Source organism: Gopherus flavomarginatus, chromosome 2 (assembly GCF_025201925.1).
Source record: "Gopherus flavomarginatus isolate rGopFla2 chromosome 2, rGopFla2.mat.asm, whole genome shotgun sequence".
NCBI lineage: Eukaryota > Metazoa > Chordata > Testudines > Testudinidae > Gopherus > Gopherus flavomarginatus.
The window spans coordinates 12,658,140-12,680,957 of record NC_066618.1 but is presented as its reverse complement, the minus strand read 5'-3'; the positions used below and the strand labels follow the sequence as shown (position 1 = coordinate 12,680,957).

At 42.2% G+C, this 22,818-nt stretch overlaps 1 protein-coding gene across 2 annotated transcripts in view; it reads right to left on the bottom strand.

Annotated features, from left to right (window-relative positions):
* The window catches only part of CTDSPL (CTD small phosphatase like), a 133,284-nt gene that overhangs the window by 78,882 nt on the left and 31,584 nt on the right, over positions 1 to 22,818 (bottom strand). The window lies entirely within an intron of this gene.

Sequence of the window (22,818 nt, the reverse complement as noted above, 5' to 3'; positions counted from 1 at the left end):
AATCATGCGAGAAAAAAAATAATGGGTTTAAAAACAAAAAACTTATTTTAAGCCTAACTTCCCCTGTCTTTTGATGAGGGTTCCTTTTCACCCCCACCCAGGAGTGGCAAAAGCTCCCTAAAAGTGTGTGTGTGTGTATGTGTGTTATGGGGGGGAAAGAGCATTGAAGCCTGAATTGTGGCCCTGCTCCTCTGTGCCATCCCTTCTCCTGAGGCCTTTCCGCCGCGCTGCCTCTGCCCCCGAGGCCCTGCCTCCCGCTTGCTCCTCTCCGCTCCCTCCCCCCATCGCTCGCCCTTACGGCTGGTAAAAGGTGATGGGGCCATGGCTCCCTGGCCCCCCGTACCGGCCCACCTGCCCCCATCTTCCTGCTCACTTTTCTTTCTCTCATCGCCACTTAGTGCTGCACAGAGAGAGGGGACAGGTAAGTGCAGACTTGAACCAGCTCCATGCTTCTCCACTTGAAGCACAGGCTAACACTCCCATGGACAGTACAGGCAGCACAGGCACGTGAGCAGCAAGACACCTAGTAAAGCAGCAGTCTCCCAACAGCAACCTCTGGTGCCTGCAGTCAGAATTACAGCAACCTTTACAGTTCAAGCAGAAATCCTGCACTGTCAGGAAAGTCTCATAAAATCACGAGTTAAGTCTAATGGCACAAAATCATGGCACCCAAAAATGTCACAAGACTTGGCAATTCTGCCTACAGAGAAAGTATTAAATTCAGGGTAGAATGATTTAAATCATAGATTTTAATATTGTTTTGTATTTGTATGTTTTACTTATTTTCCTAAATGAAGATTCTCACTGGTTGGTAACCAGTAAAAACATGATTTGCAATTAAATATAGGCTTTTCACTAAATTTGATATTATTTTCTGCCTTCTGCAGAAAGATACACTAGACACACACACTTAAGCAATTATATAGCTTAACATTCCATATTCTTAATTATTACATTTTTATTAAATTATAAAATTAATTGCATTTTTATTTACTAGAATAATTTTACATGCATTTGGATGGAAATTGGCATTCAATTAAAATGCATAAAAACAACATTTTAAAATTTAAAACTGCTGGATATATGAAAAAAGTATTTAAAATGTTTTGCATTTTAAAACTGACAGATTTATTAAACTAGTGAATTGAACTAATTGTTTCTGATTACTATGTCCCTGAAGATTTCAGAATTAGCAGATCTCATCCTCACACTGTGTTTTTAGTCACAGATTGGAAGAGGAAAACAAGCTCTCTTGCTTTATCAAATCCCAGTTTCTCAACTTTGAATGAACCAGCTACTGAACTGATCTAGTTGAATAAACTGAAATTAAAAAAATACTATTTCTGCACCTGCAGAAGCAGCTTCTGTGTGCAGAAACTGGTTTAGTACCTCAACAAACTTTGGTTCCAGGAGCCTACCCAGCAACTTCCACCAGTTCAGATGTATTGTTTTAATTTTTTTTATTTAATTTAAATTTTAGTAGATTATAGCAAATTTAGGCCTTAGTTTAAATTTTAAATATATTTTCAAAAGAATTTAACTTCCAATCAAAAGAATTTAAATCAAGTCTGATTTAAGCAGCAAAGAATCCTGTGGCACCTTATAGACTAACAGACGTTTTGGAGCATGAGCTTTCGTGGGTGAATACCCACTTCGTCAGATGCATGCATGCATCACCCACAAAAGCTCATGCTCCAAAACGTCTGTTAGTCTATAAGGTGCCACAGGATTCTTTGCTGCTTTTACAGATCCAGACTAACAGGGCTACCCCTCTGATACTTGAAGTCTGATTTAAATAATCCAATTTTAAAAATATTTTTCCATGATTTTCATCCACCCCAATTAAATCTGTATACTAAATGATGAATTTTTAAATTTCATTAAGATCTCCTATTCTGAATTATTTTATAACAAATACTCCTACTAGTGCTGCAAATTTTTCAGTTTGGTGCAAAACTTACTTAACATTGCTGTGCAGCAGAGGCCAGTGGGCTCTGATGAGGATTTTAGGCTGTATATTGTAGCAAGATACACAGAGCCCTCTTTATTGTTGTACTCAAAGTTAAGAATGAGAGCAGGTCTACACTTCAAACGCTGCAGCTGCGCCTCCACAGCACTTCAGCAAAGATGCTACTATGCCGACAAGAGAGCTTCTCCCCATCAGCGTAGTTAATCCACCTCTGTGAGAATTGGTAGCTACGTTGATGGGAGGGCTGTCTACACTGGAGGGTTAGGTCAGTATAACTGCTTTGATCAGGAGTGTGGATTTTTCAAACCCGAGTGACGTAGTTATAGCAACGTAAGTTTATAGTGTAGATCTGGCCTATGCCAAAATAGCAGTACAGCGCAGCAGGGCATGTTTTAGTGATCTGCTAAGATACATAGCAAATATGCTGTTGAATCAGGAGGCCTCTCCCTCATGCTTTCAAAACTCCCTTTCCACAGGGTGTGATTTAAAGGCCCAGTACGTTATGTAATGTCATTTTTGAATGGCAGATGTAATAAGCCCATTTCAAAGTTTAACACACCTAAATGTTTATTATTATCTATTGTAATCACTACTTAAGTTACTGTTCATGGAAGAAGAGAAAAAAAACAGATTTGTCTGACATTTCAAAATTGTAATTAATATTTTGATTTAGAGACTTTTCTTTCATCCCTGGTCAGTTGTGTAAGCAGCAGCAAAGCACAATAAGGGCAAAATACCAAAATAAACTCAGATAAAGTGCTCAGTTGACTTGCTGCATTCCATAAATCCCAAGAACTCTTCACAGTAAAACATTTTATATGATATTGCTTTATATCAAAATACATAACCTCACACCTCTAATTAACCTACATTAACTTTATCTACAATCAGTGACAGCACCACTTCCAACCTAAACATAACAGAAGGTAAAATTTGCTTAATATTTAGTACTTCTTTTAGCAACTGTCAAACCTTTTCAACTGGTCCCTAAAAGGAAAACTTCCAGAATGTTAATTCCCAGATCTTCTGACTCTGGATGCTTGGGATTAAAGAATACGCAATCCCTTTCAACATCCTTGGACTTGTAGCATTCTCAACACAGAACGAGTTATACAGTGCATGTCAAGAGGATACTGCCAAAACTGAATCAACATACAGGACAGGACGTTGCATTTGGCATGATAAAGAATAACAAGAGTTACATAACTTTTAGGAATCCTTTTCCAAACTGGAAGGAACAGGTATGTATTAACAATTCCTGATAAATTCAGACAACCACATATGAGGGGGAAAAAATTGTTTTCTTTATACATAATAAGGCATTTAAAAGGAGGGGGGAGGGAAATCTGACTTCAGTGAAGCTGATCCAGGCAACAAAACGCTTCCTTTAGTACACAGCTGTTTTTGTTACACTGACAATTCAGTTGCAGGCAAGAACAGAGGCAAAACATGCCTAATTGCGTTTCTCCAAGACATCCAGCACATCAAGCTCTTTTGAGGATATTTCTAACAGGTCAACTTTGGCCTCAGAGGACTGCAGAAGATTTAATATCAGAACCCAAGCTTCTACTAGGTGACAAGGAGGTTAGCCACTTAAGAAAATTCTGTTTTATTCAAAACTACGTACAATATCATTGCTTGCTTTTCTTGTTAATTAAATTATTAAATAATAATTGCTACCACCAACACTGTAGCTCTGAATGAAAACATCTCATTCTGCTTAATTCTGTACAGGAACAATCAATAGTATATAAAAGATACAGCATTTTAACTTACTTTAACTTTAACTAACCACGTTTAAATAAAAAAATACCCATGTGTCATAAACAGATAGCTAAGGGTTAATGTCTCTTCCACCTGAAGCACCTGACCAGAGGACCAATCAGGAAACCAGATTTTTTCAACTCTGGGTGGAGGGAGTTTGTGTCTGAGTCTTTTGTCTGTCTTCCTGCTTTCTCTGAGCTTTGGAGAAGTAGTTTCTACTTTCTAGTCTTCTGTTTCTAAGTGTAAGGACAAAGAGATCAGATAGTAAGTTCTATGGTTTCTTTTCTTTGGTATTTGCATGAATATAAGTGCTGGAGTGCTTTGATTTGTATTCTTTTTGAATAAGGCTGTTTATTCAATATTCTTTTAAGCGACTGACCCTGTGTTGTATCATCTTAATACAGAGAGAACATTTGTATGTATTTTTCTTTCTTTTTGTATAAAGCTTTCTTTTAAGACCTGTTGGAGTTTTTCTTTACTTCAGGGAAATTGAGTCTGTACTCACCAGGGAATTGGTGGGAGGAAGAAATCAAGGGGAGATCTGTGTGTTGGATTGCTGGCCTGATTTTGCATTCCCTCTGGGGGAATAGGAAAGTACTTTTTGTTTCCAGGACTGGAAACAGAGAGGGGAAGTCACTCTGTGTAGTTTCACAGAGCTTGTGTCTGTGTATCTCTCCAGGAGCACCTGGAGGGGGGAAGGGAAAAAGGATTATTTCCCTTTGTTGTGAGACTCAAGGGATTTGGGTCTTGGGGTCCCAGGGAAGGTTTTTCAGGGGGACCAGAGTGCCCCAAAACACTCTAATTTTTTGGGTGGTGGCAGCAGGTACCAGGTCCAAGCTGGTAACTAAGCTTGGAGGTTTTCATACTAACCCCCATATTTTGGACGCTAAGGTCCAAATCTGGGACTAAGGTTATGATATGAGTGGCAGCTGGTGGGATATAGACAGAATCCAGAAGCCAGTAGGAATATTATATTTTTCTTTTCTCTGCTAAGGGCTTTTTAGCAGAGAGAAACAGTTGGTTTTAAAAGGGAACCAGAGAGAATTTTTTTTTCTGCTCTCTCTGGCAGTTTGTGGCTTGCATGTTAAGCGAGAAGCCATTATCAGACTGTTAAGGGTCTTTTGTCATGCAATAGCCCTCCCATTAGGAGGCAAGTACCAGCACTTATATGCATGCAAATAAAGTGGTTTTTCTGGTTTCCCTTCATTGAACATTAGCTAGAGAGAGAAAGGGAAAAAAGGCACTGTTGCTAGGCAGACTCCAGGAGGCAACAGAGAACCTGCAGTTCAGAAAATAAACACCGGAGGGCACCCCAACCCAAGAAAACAGGAACCATGACTTCTAAGGCAAAAATTGAGGCCAAAGAACAATTCAGAGAAGCTGAACACAGGCGACAACTGGAAATAAAACAAAAAGAGATGGAGATGAAAGAAAGAGAAGAACAGATCAGAGAGGCAGCCTACCAAAGAGAACAGGCAGCCTACCAAAGAGAACTGGCAGCCTTCCAAAGAGAACAAGCAGCCCAAGAGGCAGCACACAAAAGAAGACTAGAAGAAGAAGAGGTAGCCTACCGAAGGAAACAAGCAGAAGAAGAGTTGGCCCACAGAAGGAAGCAAGAAGAAGAGGAGGCGGCCCACCACCGAGAAATGGAAAAACAACAAAAAGAAATGGAAAAACAACAAAAAGAAATGGAAAAACAACAAAAAGAGAATGAAGAGAAGGAAAAACAGAGAAAACATGAACTGGACTTGGCAAAAGCTGGGCTGCATGTGCCAGCCAACCCTAACAACCCGGCGCCAATTATTGCTCCACAGCACAGGAAATTTCCCACCTACAAGGCAGGTGATGACACCGAGGCCTTCTTGGAAAATTTTGAAAGAGCCTGTCTTGGGTACAGCATTCCCGAAGACCAGTACATGGTAGAATTGAGGTCACAGCTCAGTGGACCTTTAGCAGAGGTGGCAGCTGAAATGCCTAAACAGCAAATGAATGACTATAAACTTTTTCAAACCAAGGCCAGATACAGGATGGGGATAACCCCAGATCATGCCCGTCAGCGCTTCAGAACCCAAAAGTGGAAACCAGAGGTGTCATTTCCCAAACACGCCTACTACATTGCAAAAAACTATGAGGCCTGGATAACAGGAAACAACATTCAAACCTTGGAAGAACTAAACCTCCTCATACAAATGGAGCAGTTCTTGGATGGTGTTCCTAAAGACATCACACGGTACATACAAGATGGAAATCCCAAAGATATCGCTGAGGCGGGGGAAATTGGAGCCAAATGGATGGAACTGGCAGAAAGCAAGAAAGCTACTGTCAAGGGGAACGATTACCCCAGGGGGCACACAGACCATAAACCCTACAACCGAGGACAGCCAAAGACCCCACATACAACCCAAGTCAAGCCACAGACGCCCTACTCTTCCACCTCACCAGTCTCCAGTAACTCACTTCGGCCCAGTGACCCATCAGATGGAAGATGCTTTAAGTGTAATGAACTGGGACATATCAAGGCCAACTGTCCCAAGAACACCATGCGAGTGCAATTCATTACACCACCATCACACCAAAGATCCCCAGGCCCGGATGCCTCTCAAATACCCTTGGAGCGAAGGGAAAATTTGAGAGTGGGCGGAAAGAAGGTTACTGCGTGGAGAGACACGGGGGCACAAGTGTCAGCTATCCACCAATCCTTCGTTGACCCCAAATTCATCAACCCAAAGGCCAAAGTTACAATTTACCCCTTCATGTCACAAGCTGTAGACTTGCCTACAGCTCAACTGCCTGTCCAGTACAAAGGCTGGTCAGGAATGTGGACTTTTGCAGTCTATGACAATTATCCTATCCCCATGCTACTGGGGGAAGACTTGGCCAACCAGGTGAGGCGGGCCAAGAGAGTGGGAATGGTTACACGTAGCCAAACCAGGCAAGCTTCCAGACCCATTCCTGTTCCTGAGCCGTCCACAGAGGCCCCGTCTGTGTTACCAGAGACCCAGACAGAGGTAGTGGACCCGGATTCCATGCCTACCACTGAAACAGCCACAGCATCTCCAGTCCCAGGCCCGGAACTGGAACAGCAACCAGCACCAGCAAGTGCAACCACATCTTCAAACTCAACGCCAGAGGGCGCCAGCGAGCCAGAACTGGCAGAAGCAAAAGACAGCCATACCCAAAAGGCTCAGCCAGAGCCTGAAATACCCTCAGGTGCACCAGCGGAGAGCGGTTCACCAGCAACGGAAACAACCCCATCACCTACATCGCTTCCAGAGGGACCAAGCCCAAGTCCACAGTCTGAGGAAGAACTGGTGACCCCAGCCTCAAGGGAACAGTTCCAGGCTGAGCAGGAAGCAGATGACAGCCTTCAGAAAGCTTGGGCGGCGGCACGGAGCACCCCACCGCCTCTCACCTCTTCTAATCGATCCCGGTTTGTTATAAACCAAGGACTTTTATACAAGGAAATTCTTTCTGGTGGACACCGGGAAGAATGGCAGCCGCAAAAACAGTTGGTGGTTCCAACTAAGTACCGGGAGAAGCTCTTAAGCTTAGCCCATGATCATCCCAGTGGCCATGCTGGGGTGAACAGAACCAAGGACCGGTTGGGGAAGTCCTTCCACTGGGAGGGGATGGGCAAGGACGTTGCCAAGTATGTCCGGTCTTGTGAGGTATGCCAAAGAGTGGGAAAGCCCCAAGACCAGGTCAAGGCCCCTCTCCAGCCACTCCCCATAATTGAGGTCCCATTTCAGCGAGTAGCTGTGGATATTCTGGGCCCTTTCCCAAAAAAGACGCCCAGAGGAAAGCAGTACGTACTGACTTTAGTGGACTTTGCTACCCGATGGCCAGAAGCAGTCGCTCTAGGCAACACCAGGGCTAACACTGTGTGCCTGGCCCTAACAGACATCTTTGCCAGGGTAGGTTGGCCCTCCGACATCCTTACAGATTCAGGGTCTAATTTCCTGGCAGGGACCATGGAAAAACTGTGGGAAACTCATGGGGTGAATCACTTGGTTGCCACCCCGTACCACCATCAAACCAATGGCCTGGTGGAAAGGTTCAATGGAACTTTGGGGGCCATGATACGAAAATTCATCAACGAATTCTCCAATAATTGGGACTTAGTGTTGCAGCAGTTGCTGTTTGCCTACAGGGCTGTACCACATCCCAGTTTAGGGTTTTCACCATTTGAACTTGTGTATGGTCACGAGGTTAAGGGGCCATTACAGTTGGTGAAGCAGCAATGGGAGGGGTTTACGCCTTCTCCAGGAACTAACATTCTGGACTTTGTAAGCAACCTACAAAGCACCCTCCGACAATCTTTAGCCCTTGCTAGAGAGAATCTAAAGGATGCTCAAGAAGAGCAAAAGGCCTGGTATGACAGACATGCCAGAGAACGTTCCTTCAAGGTAGGAGACCAGGTTATGGTCTTGAAGGCGCAACAGGCCCATAAGATGGAAGCATCATGGGAAGGGCCCTTCACGGTCCAAGAGCGCCTGGGAGCTGTAAACTACCTCATAGCATTTCCCAATTCCTCACTAAAGCCTAAAGTGTACCATGTTAATTCTCTCAAGCCTTTCTATTCCAGAGACTTACAGGTTTGTCAGTTTACAGTCCAGGAAGATGATGCTGAGTGGCCTGACGGTGTCTACTACGACGGAAAAAAAGACGGTGGCGTGGAAGAGGTGAACCTCTCAACCACCCTGGAACGTCTGCAGCGGCAACAACTCAAGGAGCTGTGCACTAGCTTCGCCCCATTGTTCTCAGCCACCCCAGGACGGACTGAACGGGCATACCACTCCATTGATACAGGTAATGCTCACCCAATCAGAACCCCACCCTACCGAGTGTCTCCTCATGCCCAAGCTGCTATAGAACGGGAGATCCAGAACATGCTACAGATGGGTATAATCCGCCCATCTACTAGTGCATGGGCATCTCCAGTGGTTCTGGTACCCAAACCAGATGGGGAAATACGCTTTTGCGTGGACTACCGTAAGCTAAATGCGGTAACTCGTCCGGACAACTATCCAATGCCACGCACCGATGACCTATTGGAAAAGTTGGGACGTGCCCAGTTCATCTCTACAATAGACTTAACCAAGGGGTACTGGCAAGTACCGCTAGATGAACCTGCCAAGGAGAGGTCAGCATTCGTCACCCATGCGGGGGTGTATGAATTCAATGTCCTTCCTTTCGGCCTTCGAAATGCACCCGCCACCTTCCAGAGGCTGGTAGATGGTCTACTAGCTGGACTGGGAGAATTTGCAGTTGCCTACCTCGATGATGTGGCCATTTTTTCAGACTCCTGGCCCGAACACCTACTACACCTGGAAAAGGTCTTTGAGCGCATCAGGCAGGCCGGACTAACTGTTAAGGCCAAAAAGTGTCAAATAGGCCAAAACAGAGTGACTTACCTGGGGCACCAGGTGGGTCGAGGAACCATAAACCCCCTACAGGCCAAGGTGGATGCTATCCAAAAGTGGCCTGTCCCACGGTCCAAGAAGCAGGTCCAATCCTTCTTAGGCTTGGCCGGATACTACAGGCGATTTGTACCACACTACAGCCAAATCGCTGCCCCACTGACCGACCTGACCAAAAAGACCCAGCCAAATGCCGTTAAGTGGACTGATGAGTGTCAAAAGGCCTTTACCCAGCTTAAGGCGATGCTCATGTCTGACCCTGTGCTCAGGGCCCCGGACTTTGACAAGCCATTCCTAGTAACCACGGATGCATCTGAGCGTGGTATAGGAGCAGTGCTCATGCAGGAAGCAACAGATCACAACTTCCATCCTGTCGTGTTTCTCAGCAAGAAACTGTCTGAGAGGGAAAGTCACTGGTCAGTCAGTGAAAAGGAATGCTATGCCATTGTGTACGCCCTGGAAAAGCTACGCCCATATGTTTGGGGACGGCGGTTCCAACTACAAACTGACCATGCTGCACTAAAGTGGCTTCATACTGCCAAGGGGAACAACAAGAAACTTCTTCGTTGGAGTTTAGCTCTCCAAGATTTTGATTTTGAAATTCAGCACATCACAGGAGCTTCTAACAAAGTAGCTGATGCACTCTCCCGTGAGAGTTTCCCAGAATTCAGTAGTTAAAAAGTGTTCTTAAAATGTAGAAGTCTGTTAGTTATATACTTAGGGGTATATGTAAAGGTGTATGTGTTGTATTAATCTGTTTATTTTCAAGTTCTAGAAGGAAATCGCCGCCAGTGAGCTTCCCCACTGTCTGCAATTTGGGGGGCGTGTCATAAACAGATAGCTAAGGGTTAATGTCTCTTCCACCTGAAGCACCTGACCAGAGGACCAGTCAGGAAACCGGATTTTTTCAACTCTGGGTGGAGGGAGTTTGTGTCTGAGTCTTTTGTCTGTCTTCCTGCTTTCTCTGAGCTTTGGAGAAGTAGTTTCTACTTTCTAGTCTTCTGTTTCTAAGTGTAAGGACAAAGAGATCAGATAGTAAGTTCTATGGTTTCTTTTCTTTGGTATTTGCATGAATATAAGTGCTGGAGTGCTTTGATTTGTATTCTTTTTGAATAAGGCTGTTTATTCAATATTCTTTTAAGCGACTGACCCTGTGTTGTATCATCTTAATACAGAGAGAACATTTGTATGTATTTTTCTTTCTTTTTGTATAAAGCTTTCTTTTAAGACCTGTTGGAGTTTTTCTTTACTTCAGGGAAATTGAGTCTGTACTCACCAGGGAATTGGTGGGAGGAAGAAATCAAGGGGAGATCTGTGTGTTGGATTGCTGGCCTGATTTTGCATTCCCTCTGGGGGAATAGGAAAGTACTTTTTGTTTCCAGGACTGGAAACAGAGAGGGGAAGTCACTCTGTGTAGTTTCACAGAGCTTGTGTCTGTGTATCTCTCCAGGAGCACCTGGAGGGGGGAAGGGAAAAAGGATTATTTCCCTTTGTTGTGAGACTCAAGGGATTTGGGTCTTGGGGTCCCAGGGAAGGTTTTTCAGGGGGACCAGAGTGCCCCAAAACACTCTAATTTTTTGGGTGGTGGCAGCAGGTACCAGGTCCAAGCTGGTAACTAAGCTTGGAGGTTTTCATACTAACCCCCATATTTTGGACGCTAAGGTCCAAATCTGGGACTAATACCATGCATCTACAGAAAGTTTATCTTATTGCAGAAAAAAGGAAAATGTATTTGGTTACAGATATGTCAATGTCACCAAAAGTGGAGTAAATGAAGGAGAAAATACTATCTGATCTAAAGGGCGAAACTCAAATCATCACCCACATGACTTTTGCAGTGTGTCATTACATTAATGTTCCTTAAAATCTAATATCGTAACACTTACCAATTAAGTCTATAGGTCACTGCAACCAGTATTACTGTACCATTACCAAAGCAACTTTTTAACATAATCCAGCATTTCTGAAATTCCTACTACTAAAGATGAGGCGAGATCTCTAATTCATTAATGTACGAATTATCAGTCAAAATAAGATTAATGAAATTCATAAAATACTGAAAAGATATCATGCAACAGGCACTATACTTGCCTTAAAGTTACCATCCTCAGAGAATTACCAGTAGTGGGTCTCAAGCTTTCTATAAATCCACCACATGAACTAAGTAAAGAGCCACAACACCATACCTTCTGCATTAGAAAGCCATGATGATGTGGGAATGGGCTCTGCCCCACAAAATATTCCTGCTCACCACTAAGGCAGCAGAGAATTGCAGACTTAGTACCAGAACACAAGTGGTCCCTATATCAATGAGTGCCAGATTCAATCTTTCTTACAATATCACACAGAACTGAATTTCTACTATTCATGAAGAAGCTGGTACTATCCTTTCATTCATGGCATCAAAAAGCCAGCTCTAGCACAGAAGTATAGGATAGCTTCATCCATTGCGGAGGGAAGCTCTGTATGTCTTACTACCATCATTGCTGGCAGTAAAGATCCTGACCATGCTCAGGAGAGACAAGGATTCCATCACCACATGAAGGTGAGAATCTAGCCACATATGACTCTGAACCAGGACACTTAGCTCCTTCTCTGCTCAGGAAGTCACTAGGAGCTGCTGTGGGTGCTCAGGCATTTTTGGATTTTAGGCCACTAATTTAAAGGTCATATTCATAGAATCACAGAATATCAGGGTTGGAAGGGACCTCAGGAGATCTAGTCCAATGACCCTGCTCAAAGCAGGGCCAATCCCCAGACAGATTTTTGCCCCAGATCCCTATGTGGCCCCCTCAAGGACTGAACTCACAACCCTGGGTTTAGCAGGTCTATGCTCAAACCACTGAGCTATCCCTGACCCTAACTTTAAATTCTTATTTTGAAAATTTTGATCTATGGCATTATAGTACAGCAGTCATCATTTGATTACAATAACCCAGTTAAATTATTTAATGTTTCCCACATTGCATTTTGATAATAGAATCAAACTTTCCAGTTTGCAGTTAAGATTCTACTTCAGTTTTTTAGCAGTTGTTCATACCACAAAGACTTAACATGCAATGTAAGTCACACAAAATCCAATTGGTAAACAAGATCCAAGTGAGATGATGAAGTTATTTTGAACTGAAAATAGTTTTGCTGCATAAGGAGTATTGAGTGTATAGATCAAAACTTTCACTGAGAAACAAAAATTACAGGTCAGTAGCTTTAACCCACCCTTCACAGCTATACATTTTTTCTATCCTTATAGATCCGAAAAGCTCTCTCAGCCTGAAGGGAGCACTGCTTGTAAGTATTATGTGCCATATTACAATATCTATGCATAGAGCAGCAGTTCTCAAGGATGAGGGAGGCCTCCCAAGGAGGTGCCAGTTGTGTGTCTTTTTGTTTTTTTAAAGAGCTCCAGCTGACAGCCCCAGATGGCTGGGACTCATGCAGAAGGGCCATGCACACCCAGGAAGCGGGGATAAAGGAGACAACTGGAGTCCTGCTGCTCAGACTCTTCCCCAACTCCACCCCTAGAAGCAGCGAGACTCCAGCTGTCAGGCCCATGGTGGCAGTGGAAGCACAGAAGTAAGGGTGGCAATGGGGCGCTAACTCTGCTGTGAAAACTGATATTGACAAATATCACTTTTCACATTGCCACTCTTACTTCTGTGATGCTGCTGGCACAGCATTGCCTTGAAAGCTGGGCGCTCAACCAGCAGCCACTGCTCTCCACTCTGCCTTCAGAGCTGGATGGCAGAATATATACTTGGAGGGCATAAACTACTACAGACAAAGAAAGGGGGGCTGATCAAATAAAATTGAGAACTACTAGTGTAGAGGGATTTCACTTTGTTCTGGGTGGATACTGTCTGAGCACCCATTTGAGGCGAAGCTCTTACCGTCCGCTCAGCTTCCCACCATAGTATTCTCAAAATGGCATCTGTGTCAGAGACTTTGGCCTGGTCTACACTTGCGGGGAGGGGGAAAATCAATCTAAGATACACAGTTTCAGCTACGAGAATAGCATAGCTGAAGTCAATGTATCTTAGATCGACTTAGATTGACTTCGCGTCCTCACGGCGCAGGATCAACAGCTGCCACTCCCCCGTTGACTCCGCTTCCGCCTCTTGCCCTGGTGGAGTTCCAGAGTTGACAGGGAGCGTGTTCGGGGATCGATGTATCACGTCTAGACAAGACATGATACATCGATCCCCGATAGATCGATCATTACTCACCAATCCGGGAGGTAGTGTAGGTATACCCTTTAAGCACTAAAGGGTTTATTTCCCTGAAGTATCAAATCCCATAACCATTGGCTAAATGTGTGCCGCTGTCACCAACACTCCATGCCTCATGATTCTTCCTCTCCCTGCCTGTCAACTGCCGTTCAAGATGGTGGCATCACAGGGGTTAAAAATCAAACACATTGCAATATAGGTATATTTACTGTAAGGAAAGATACAGAAGGAGAGCAACAGAAAGACCTTGCAGTTTGATCAGTGCCCCAAGCTGTTAGCTACCTTTACACTTTATGAGGTAAATTGCCTAAGTTAGGCTAGCCAGACATTTCAAAATGCATAGAGATAAGGCATGTGTGTCTATTTTTAATCAGCTTGTGAACACTGTTAATGCCTTGGGTTCAAGCCACTTCTGAAAAAGTCTATTTTGTAGTGCATTTTGTGTTGATCTGGAGGAGTTTTAAAGAGACTTTATTGCAAAAATGGCACTATTTTGGCATGCATATTGAAAAGGCTGCTTTCCCAGGGCAGCTCCCTTCCCACTCTGCACAAGCTGAGAGGGATAGGGGGAGAGAAAGAGGGGTGCACACCCTGGTAAATAGTAACTATGTATATCTTCCCAGTTTTTCTACTGCTTTCTTGGGGACATGCTTCAGAATGATGGCCTCCAAAGCATGGACAAGCTGCATAGGTGCACTCGAATTACTAACCTGCCCCCTGCTACTCCTCTCCCACACCCAGTCCAATAACCAGTGCCCCAGCCAGCATTGGTACAGTGGTCCTATAGAAGAGCATTCCAAAATTTAAAAAAAACAAAACAAAAACAAAGAAACCCCAACTTTTTATCACTTCTGGCATGGAGACTACTATTGCAACAATAAAACTTGTGCTGTTTGTTGGTTCTCTTGGCACCTGAAATGTCACAACCATTGTAAATAGGAAGGTTATCATCTGCTGTGCCTCTTAAAAATCTCTGGATGAAGTGGAAGGCCGAGGAAGGAGACGTTAGTACATCTCAGCACAGGGCCCAAGAAACAGAATAGCGAGGAAAGGATTCTTGCAGCAGTCTGAGCAGCCTTTAAGGAAGTGCCTGGACTCAGAAGAGGACATGGAGAAAAGCTCATGATGACCACTCCAACTGAGTCATGTCCTACAGTCTGTGGAGAACACAAGGTACTGAGACCCTTACTTTAGTCCTAAAAATTTCAGGATGAAATCCATTTTTTAACTCCAAATGTTAGACTCTTCCTATGCTACTCTGTCCCCAGAACAAGAACAGTTTTAATCTCCACTATCTCCACACACTGGAGAGTCCATCTATAATATACGGATATACGAGCACTTCAGGAATGTTCTGACACTGTTCCATAGGTTTTAAAATTGTACTGTTACACTGAATCAACACAAGTTTTTATTATGAAAAACTTGGCTGAGAAACGTCATTGAAGTTCTACTCCTCTGCCCTCCACATCATCATTTATTTCTAATAAAATATTTATACACACACATTTCACTCATTTTCTTGGCTAGTTTATTCATTTTCTATCCACTGCAGTCTTTCCCTGATCAGTTGGGGCATCTTGTAGATGCACCCTCTCTTGCTGTTCATAACATACATAAAATCTCTCCATCTCTACATTCCAGTCATTAGTGATTATCTCTCCCTTGTTCTTACAGACGCTATACATAACACAACAAGCACCTATCCCATGAGGCAGATATTGCTCATTCATCTTGTCATGTCATGAGACACCTCCACCTTTCCTTCAGTTTTCCAAACACCCACCGTCATTCTGCAGGTATTCATGGTATAGTGAAACTATCCTTTGTCCTGTGCAAACATCCTATTAAAGGCTTCATATGCTATGGCAGCAGAGGGTAAACTGGGTTTCCCTGAATGACAGGAGTAATCACACCACCATTTAATGTTCACAGTGGTTCTGGGAGCAAAAGTTCTCTTTTTTATTGCAGTAAATAGGGGCAAATTCCTACAGATCCTGGCATCATGGACCTTTCTAGACCACTCCACAGTAATATTGATGAATCTTCCATGATAATCAACCTTGCCACACCACAGAAAAATACCCCTTTGGACAAAGAATAGGTACATGGGTCCCATCACTAGCCCCAATACAATTCATGAACCCAATCCACACAAATTCATCAATAACCTCCAAGCTTTGTGACCCAGCCCAGCAACACCCTATCAATGCCAGCACACAACTTCATGAGAACAGCCTCAACAGTTAAATTACGAACACCAAATTAGTTTGGCATTAATCAGTAGCAATTGGGGTGTAAACTTCCAGACAGTAATAGCCACATGATTCTCTATGCTGAGGGGGACTCATGTTGGTGTTATGCCATTGCAGCTGTGGGGTGAGTTCTGCAGTGATTTCTAGGAAAGTGGCCTTAGTCATCTCAGGTCTGCATCACTATCCTTTCTCACATGTCAGTGCTAGGTGGTTAAGACCAGAAGCGGCACTCCAAGTGAAGCTGCTCCAGGAAAGGGTCATTCACAAGAAACGGCTTGATTTCATTCTCCTCCTCCTCTTTTTCCACCTGTATTGCTGCAGCTGTCATCCAAAGCAAACCAGGTGTCAGGGTCAGGACATAGGTGGCTGTGTCATTAATGATCTGTTTCAGAAGAGTCATGTTCAAGCTACCCGGAATCAGGTCAGTCGAGGTAATCCGGACAAGGTCAGGCACTATTCGGGGCACCAGGAATCAGGCCAAAGTCAGGATACCGGGAATCAGGCAGGTCAGAGACTGCAGCACCAAGTGAGGGGTCCAGGCAGCAGCCAGGTAGTGCCTGGCTGTGAGGACAACTTGCTGTGACTCTTAAATACGAAGCCCTGACCAATCAGAAGTCCTGGTGTTCCTCCAATCAGGGCCCAAGAGAAGCCCCCCTGATGTAGCTTCAGATTTCATGGTCCCTCCACCCAGCTGATTGGTAGGGAGCCACTGGGCAAGAGCATGGTGGTGACAGTCCACTGGGAACCCTGTGGGGTCATGATGCCAGGTGCAAGATCTGTGGGGTCATGATATCAGATGCATCATCACCAATACATGTGGAAAACCTCCATATGAGGATCAAGGACCAAGATCAAGGTGCCTTACACCCATTCAAAAATGGTTCTGATCTACAAAAGACAAATTAATTATGCGATGCCAGGAAAGGAATCGCAGGAGTTTAGCTTCTCCCCAAATTCCAGCAGGCATCCAACAGTCCTCCACAGAAGAATCTAAGAGTTCATCGATCTTAGCAGAGGAACCCTGCACCATGGGCTATCTGCCCAGAATGCTATGGAGCTAGTTTGAGAGAGTGCAGGGCTGTGCCATTGCAATGATTTACCAGAGAAGTAGCTTAAGCCAAAATACAAAACATATGTTGATGTCCTCTTTTGTTATGTTATTCTGCATTAATTTTTGTAGAAAAACATTCTAAAATACACTTTCCTATGTAGCTAAGGCTTCAGAGAAACACTTGGAAGTCATGTGATATTTAAGCTAATTTGCGACCCAAGATCCTTGAGGCTGTTTGATTCTTAACTGAGCAATAATGAACTGTTCTAAGGTCTTTACAAAGTCAGCCAATGACTATATAATAGAGAGCACAGAGCACTGATGAAGTTGTTTAATCCCCAACATGCCTTAAGTCTTCAGATCAAGCCCAGAATATGAAGCTGTGTTCTTCTAATTAACAGCTTTTCATAAATTAAGGCCATGCAATGACAAGTCAGTTCTACAAACCCACACTGAAATTCTACCTTTTGTATTGCTTATAGCAGCCAAAGAAACTCCTGTTTGTTTATAATATCATTTGAATGTTTCAATATTACCCATATAATTGGGCGATGCATGCCCTGAAAATGATGTACTTTGAAATGAACAAAACAGAGCCAGAGACTCCATGAAATCCGTTAAGGACTTGGACGCAGATCCTCAAAGGTATTTAGGTACCTAACTTTCCATCTCTGCAAAGTTAAGTGTAAACATATCCTTTGAAAATGTGAGCCTTAGCTATTGCCAATCTATTTGGTGCAGAAGATGCTCAGATACTAGAGTGATCAGTGGAAATACAAAACTCCTCGACAGATAATGCCAGATGATACTTACTGCTCTGAGCTGAGGGCAACCAAGACACAGAACTAAAGTTCTTTCTTTGTTGAAAATCTCAGGGTCAAATGAGAAAATGGACTTGTGCATTTGTCCTTTTCAAGACTTTACATAGATAGAAGAACAAAGAGAAAGGCATGATCAATGGTTAAAGTGTTACCCCGGGACTTGGGAGACCTAAGTTCAACTCCCTGCTCTCCCACAGATCTCTACTCCTGGGGGAATGTTTTCTGTCTATATTGTTAACAACACAGCTGCTGACAGGTATTTGGAAATAAATTACCAAAATAATTGAAAGCAATGTGATTATATTGTTATTTTGACAAAATATGCAGAATTTTAACACAGTACGTGCAGAATTTTTAATTTTTTGGTGCAGAATTTCCTCAGGAGTAGGTCTTGCAGTCAGATGTTAGCATCAAGATTATGTTTGAATTGAAAATTCTCAGGGTGTGTGTGTTTCCATACATGATTGAATTTAGTAAGTGCTGAGGATGCATTTTCTATTCTTGATGTCATCTCCTCCTTGAGGTCTCCATTGGCTAATATGGTGCTTTCCAGGTAGATCAACTATTCTACTCTTGATATTTTTGCCTTCCAACTTGATGTTACTGCTTGACATCTGAGTTCCATTGGTTTACACCCAAGAGATGAATCTATACTGACCTATCCCCCAGCACAGTCAGTGCTAGGTCAATGAAAGAGCATTATTCTGTCAATGCTACTGTCTCTCAGGGAGATAGATTATGTATGCCAATGGGAGAAGCCCTCCTGTCAGCATAGGTAGTGTCTACACTGAAGGGCTGCAGCTGCATCTCTGCAAAGTTAAGTGTAAACATATCCCATCTAAGCTTTGCATCCACTGCCTCCTTCAACCTGAGAGAGATAAGGTGGGTCACGTAATATCTTTTATTGGCCCAACTTCTGTGGCTGAGAGAAACAAGCTTTTGAGCTTACCCAGAGCTCTTCTTCAGGTCTGGGAAAGATAATCAGAGTGTCACAGATGAATATAAGGTGGAACACATTGTTTAGCAAAAGTCATTAACACATACTGTAAGAAACCATTCAAGGTGAAGTGGCCTGTTAACATCTCTGCAGTCACAGGACAAAAATGGGACGTTAGCGAGTTACAGATTGTTGTACTAAACCATAAAACCAGTGTCTTTTGTTAAGGCCATGATTTTTAGTGTCTAGCAACGTTATGAATTTGAGCTCCCAGGCTCATCTTTTGAATGTGTTGTGCAGGTGTCCTTTGAGGATGAGGACAGAGATCAGATACGGAGTATCATTCTGTATAGTACCATACTGAAAAGAGCTTTCCCTACAGAGAATAATGTAACTTTTCTCCAGTTGTTACAGTAAGATTATCCTTTTGGGGTATTTTGACAATGATTCCATGTCTCCACTGGTCAGGAGGGGTCTTTTTCCCCAAACTTTATTGTGGAGCTGGCAGAGGCTACAAGTAACATAGGTGATACATTTCCCCATTTAACATACCACTGCTAAGCTAACATTATAAAGATATATGGCCTTCCCATTTCCAAAGACATGCACTCCATTTCAATCACTGTATTACATACTAAAGATTTACACTGTGCTATGTTCCATTTTGAATATTTGTTCAGCACTGTCACAGTCTGTACCACTATATTCACTCCTTTTACAAGACTGTTAAATTTTGTACAAAACACACTGTATAAGGTATAATTTGAAAACTCATGATTTGCTGTTCATTGAAAAAAATAGATGGCACTGTCACAGCCAAAGTACTCAACGTTGGGCTTAAGAGAAATGTTGAGCACATGCAGAGTACCGTGCCTCCTATTTCTGTCACCTTGAACAAAATGCAGGGAAATAGCTGTTTTATTGCTGATACTGTCAAAATATGGAAGGAACTGAGTGAGATCTTAAGAAGAGAAATATGCAATGACAGAGTTAAATTACAAGCCATAAAAAAAAAGAATGGGACGAGCACTATCTCCAGCTCATTTTGTTGCAAATATTCTCAATACTTGGTACCAAAGTCAAACCTTAACTGCTGAAGAAGAGGAGTTGGCTATGACATGGACATCCAGCAATCATCCCTCTTTAATGCCAACTATAATAAACTTCAGAGCTAAAGGTGAACCATTCAATAAATATGTTTGCTGATGATGTTTTAAAGAAAGTCCCACCAGTGAACTGGTGGAAGTCACTTAAGTACTTGGATTCAGAGACTGTTGAAGTGATAATCTCACTTTTAACAGCAGAAGCTTCTCCAGCCAGCGTAGAAAGAATATTTTCTTCTTTTGGACTAATTCATTCCAAATTGAGAAATCATTTGGAACCTGAAAAAGCAGAAAAGCTTGTATTCCTTTTCCAGATTATGAATAAACAAGAAAATGAAAGTGAAGACGACTGGGTTAGCTGTAGAAGCCAATATTTTAAGTTTCTTATGTTGACCTGGCTGACGTGGTTGATTTAATTTTTGTTTTTAAAAAATATATATTTCATTTAACTATTTTAGTTAAAAACAATTTTAACAAAAACAAACTTGATATTAAAAAACTTGAATGTTTAACTAAATTCAAAAATGTATATGCTTGTTTTGTTAAAATATTGTATGTTTGCTGTTAAAGAAAAAAATCCAGAATACATAACGTTGTTGTTTTAGTAAAATAAAACAATTTAAATGTCTGTCTGGTGATGTTCTCCTCCTAATACAGCATGGCAAGAAAATCCTCCAAATATTAATGATTAACCTGTTGAATTGGAGATAGTTCACCTCCCAATGACTTCATAACTATCTGCTTCAATTACCTTGAAATAACCAATCATTCTTTTTCTGATATAGCTGTAAAACTAATCTGAAAAGTTTTCAAAATAAATCACTTTAAAAATGTATAGTGTGTCCCTTCTAAAAATGAAACCGACACCTCTGAGTTGTGAAGAATATGCATTAAGGTTATAACAACCAACAAGAATGCACTTTTATTAGAAATCCATGATTAAATCGAGTCTTCCTGCCTAGTGATTTAAATCAATTTGATTTAAATCAAATCCACCCTGTGATTCATCAATTCAGGGGAAAATGGTAAGAAAGCTTATAGTTCTCAAACTAAAAGCCACCCACCATTCCTTATTTCATTTTTTCCAGGGCTTTGGAGCTGCGCTCTGGCTCCACTCCAGCTCCAGGCAAAAACCTGTAGCTCCACTGCTCCGGAGTTGCTCCGTGCTCCACTCCAAAGCCCTGATTTTTTCAGTAACATCCATTTTCCTACATTTCAAATATTTTCCTAAATTAGAATAATTTTACAAAAGAATTAACAGAACTTTTTAATGAACGACGATATAAGCAGCTCTCTTGCTCAACCCATTTTTAAGATGTAAAAGCAGACTGCTTTCAGAACTGTTAAAATCATGATAAACTGCCAAATAATTTTATTAACTGGCCTTTGTCATCTAAACAACAGCTGTTTTCTGTGTAGTTAAAGGGCAACTTCACACAGATAGAGACTGCCCAAAATGTCAGCCTTATCCCAAGGCAGGAAGTCCACTCAGCAGTTGCTGGCAGATGCCAGAGTAAACTGAATATTCTATGTTTGTCCAATTACTCTTTTTTTTCCTTTTGGCAAGTCTACAATGTTCACAAATGCTCTGTTTCCCCTACACAGGAAGTCAGGGCCTCAAATTTAATCCTGAACATTCAGTTCTGCTCTATTATAGCTATCACTACAAAAAGTATTCTCACAGCAGATAATCTAGTTTTTGCTTCTGTTGGTACTGCAATTGCTTATGAATTTCATTGACTGACTTTAGGAGGAGAAAAAAAAAGTCTCTGATTATGCAGGTCGAACAGTATTACAGAATCCCAATGGAATTATCATGAGGCTAATAAACAGGGTAGTAGCAAGTTTTCCCCACCCCTCCCCCAGCTACTTAACCTCTCCCCAGGAAGAAGAGGGGGGGAAAAAGAATAAAAACCACATTTTTCCTGAGGTGGGGGAGGGGGAAGAAGGATGAAAAAAGTTGAACAAAAATCACTCAACAATCAAATATCAAGCATAAAGAGACAAACATTGCTCAAAGTGAATTGCTTTCTGTTCTGCATGTAAAACACAACACCACAATAACCGAGGCCCCAGTCTATTCACTAAGTTGGGCCTAATATTCTTTTGCATCTGCTCTTAGACACATTTTTACAACTTATTTGCTTTCTCAGCACCTAACCTAGCACAACGATTTGACCAAACCAATCTGAATGTACTAACATTCTTGACTCATGCTAAACTGTCTGAACAGGATAGCAGATCCTTGATTCTATTGCCTTGGTTTTGCATGATTTTACTTTCACAGTGTTCCACCATTTTGATGGAACAATCTATGACAACCTCACTTGCAAACAAATTTGGTCTAGAAAGCTGGATCTTCAATTTTAAATACTAGAAGGGCAGGAAGAATTCAAGATTGTATTCCGTGTTACATCATCTTCCTTCCTGTTGTGGAGTCCACCTGTGGCCTTTGTGTAATGGATTATATAATGACTAAGCAATAGAAGGTTCTATAGCTTCTCTGTTTTTCAGTTTTGTCAATGTGTGGCTTTAGTTAATTAGACAAAACCAAAGACGAAGAGTGGATTCCAGAGTTTGGCTTCCATTCCTTTATTCTAGCATTTGCACTAACAAGTCTCCTCTCCCTCAGCCATTGATGGGGAATTCCCTCTGTGAATTGGTTTACCTTCAGATTCCATGCCGGTCCCCAGAATCTGCTATCCAACCTTTCAACCCTTGGCAGGATGCCACAGATGGGATTGGGAGAAAGTCTGATTATCTCTTCCCTCTGTCTTCTGGATCTATTTTAAATCAGATTGGGCAGGCCTGTTACTACCCTGATTGCCCCTATATAGTGTCCTCACGACCCTGCCCTCCAAGCTTCAAGATCTTGCAGTGTAGCATTTATATATTCTCCTAATCATACTTGTTTTTCTCCAAACCAAGCACCCACTTCCTCAATTCCATCTTCCTGAACCTTATGCCCTAGAAGATAACAAAGGGTATGTCCACAAAAAAAAAAAAACAACCAAAAAAACCAAAAAAATACTGCAACTGGCCCATTGTGACACACTTTATCCCATATAACACCCCATGCTCCCAAATTCTAGTCCTGGGGGAATTCTATGCCAAAAAATAAAAAATTCTATCCACAATATTTTAAAATTCTGCATATTTTATTTGTCAAAATAACACAATATAATCACATCAGTTTTAATTACTTTTGGTTATTTATTTCAAAATACCTGTCAGCAAGTATGTCTGCAACAATACAGACAAAAAAAAGATTC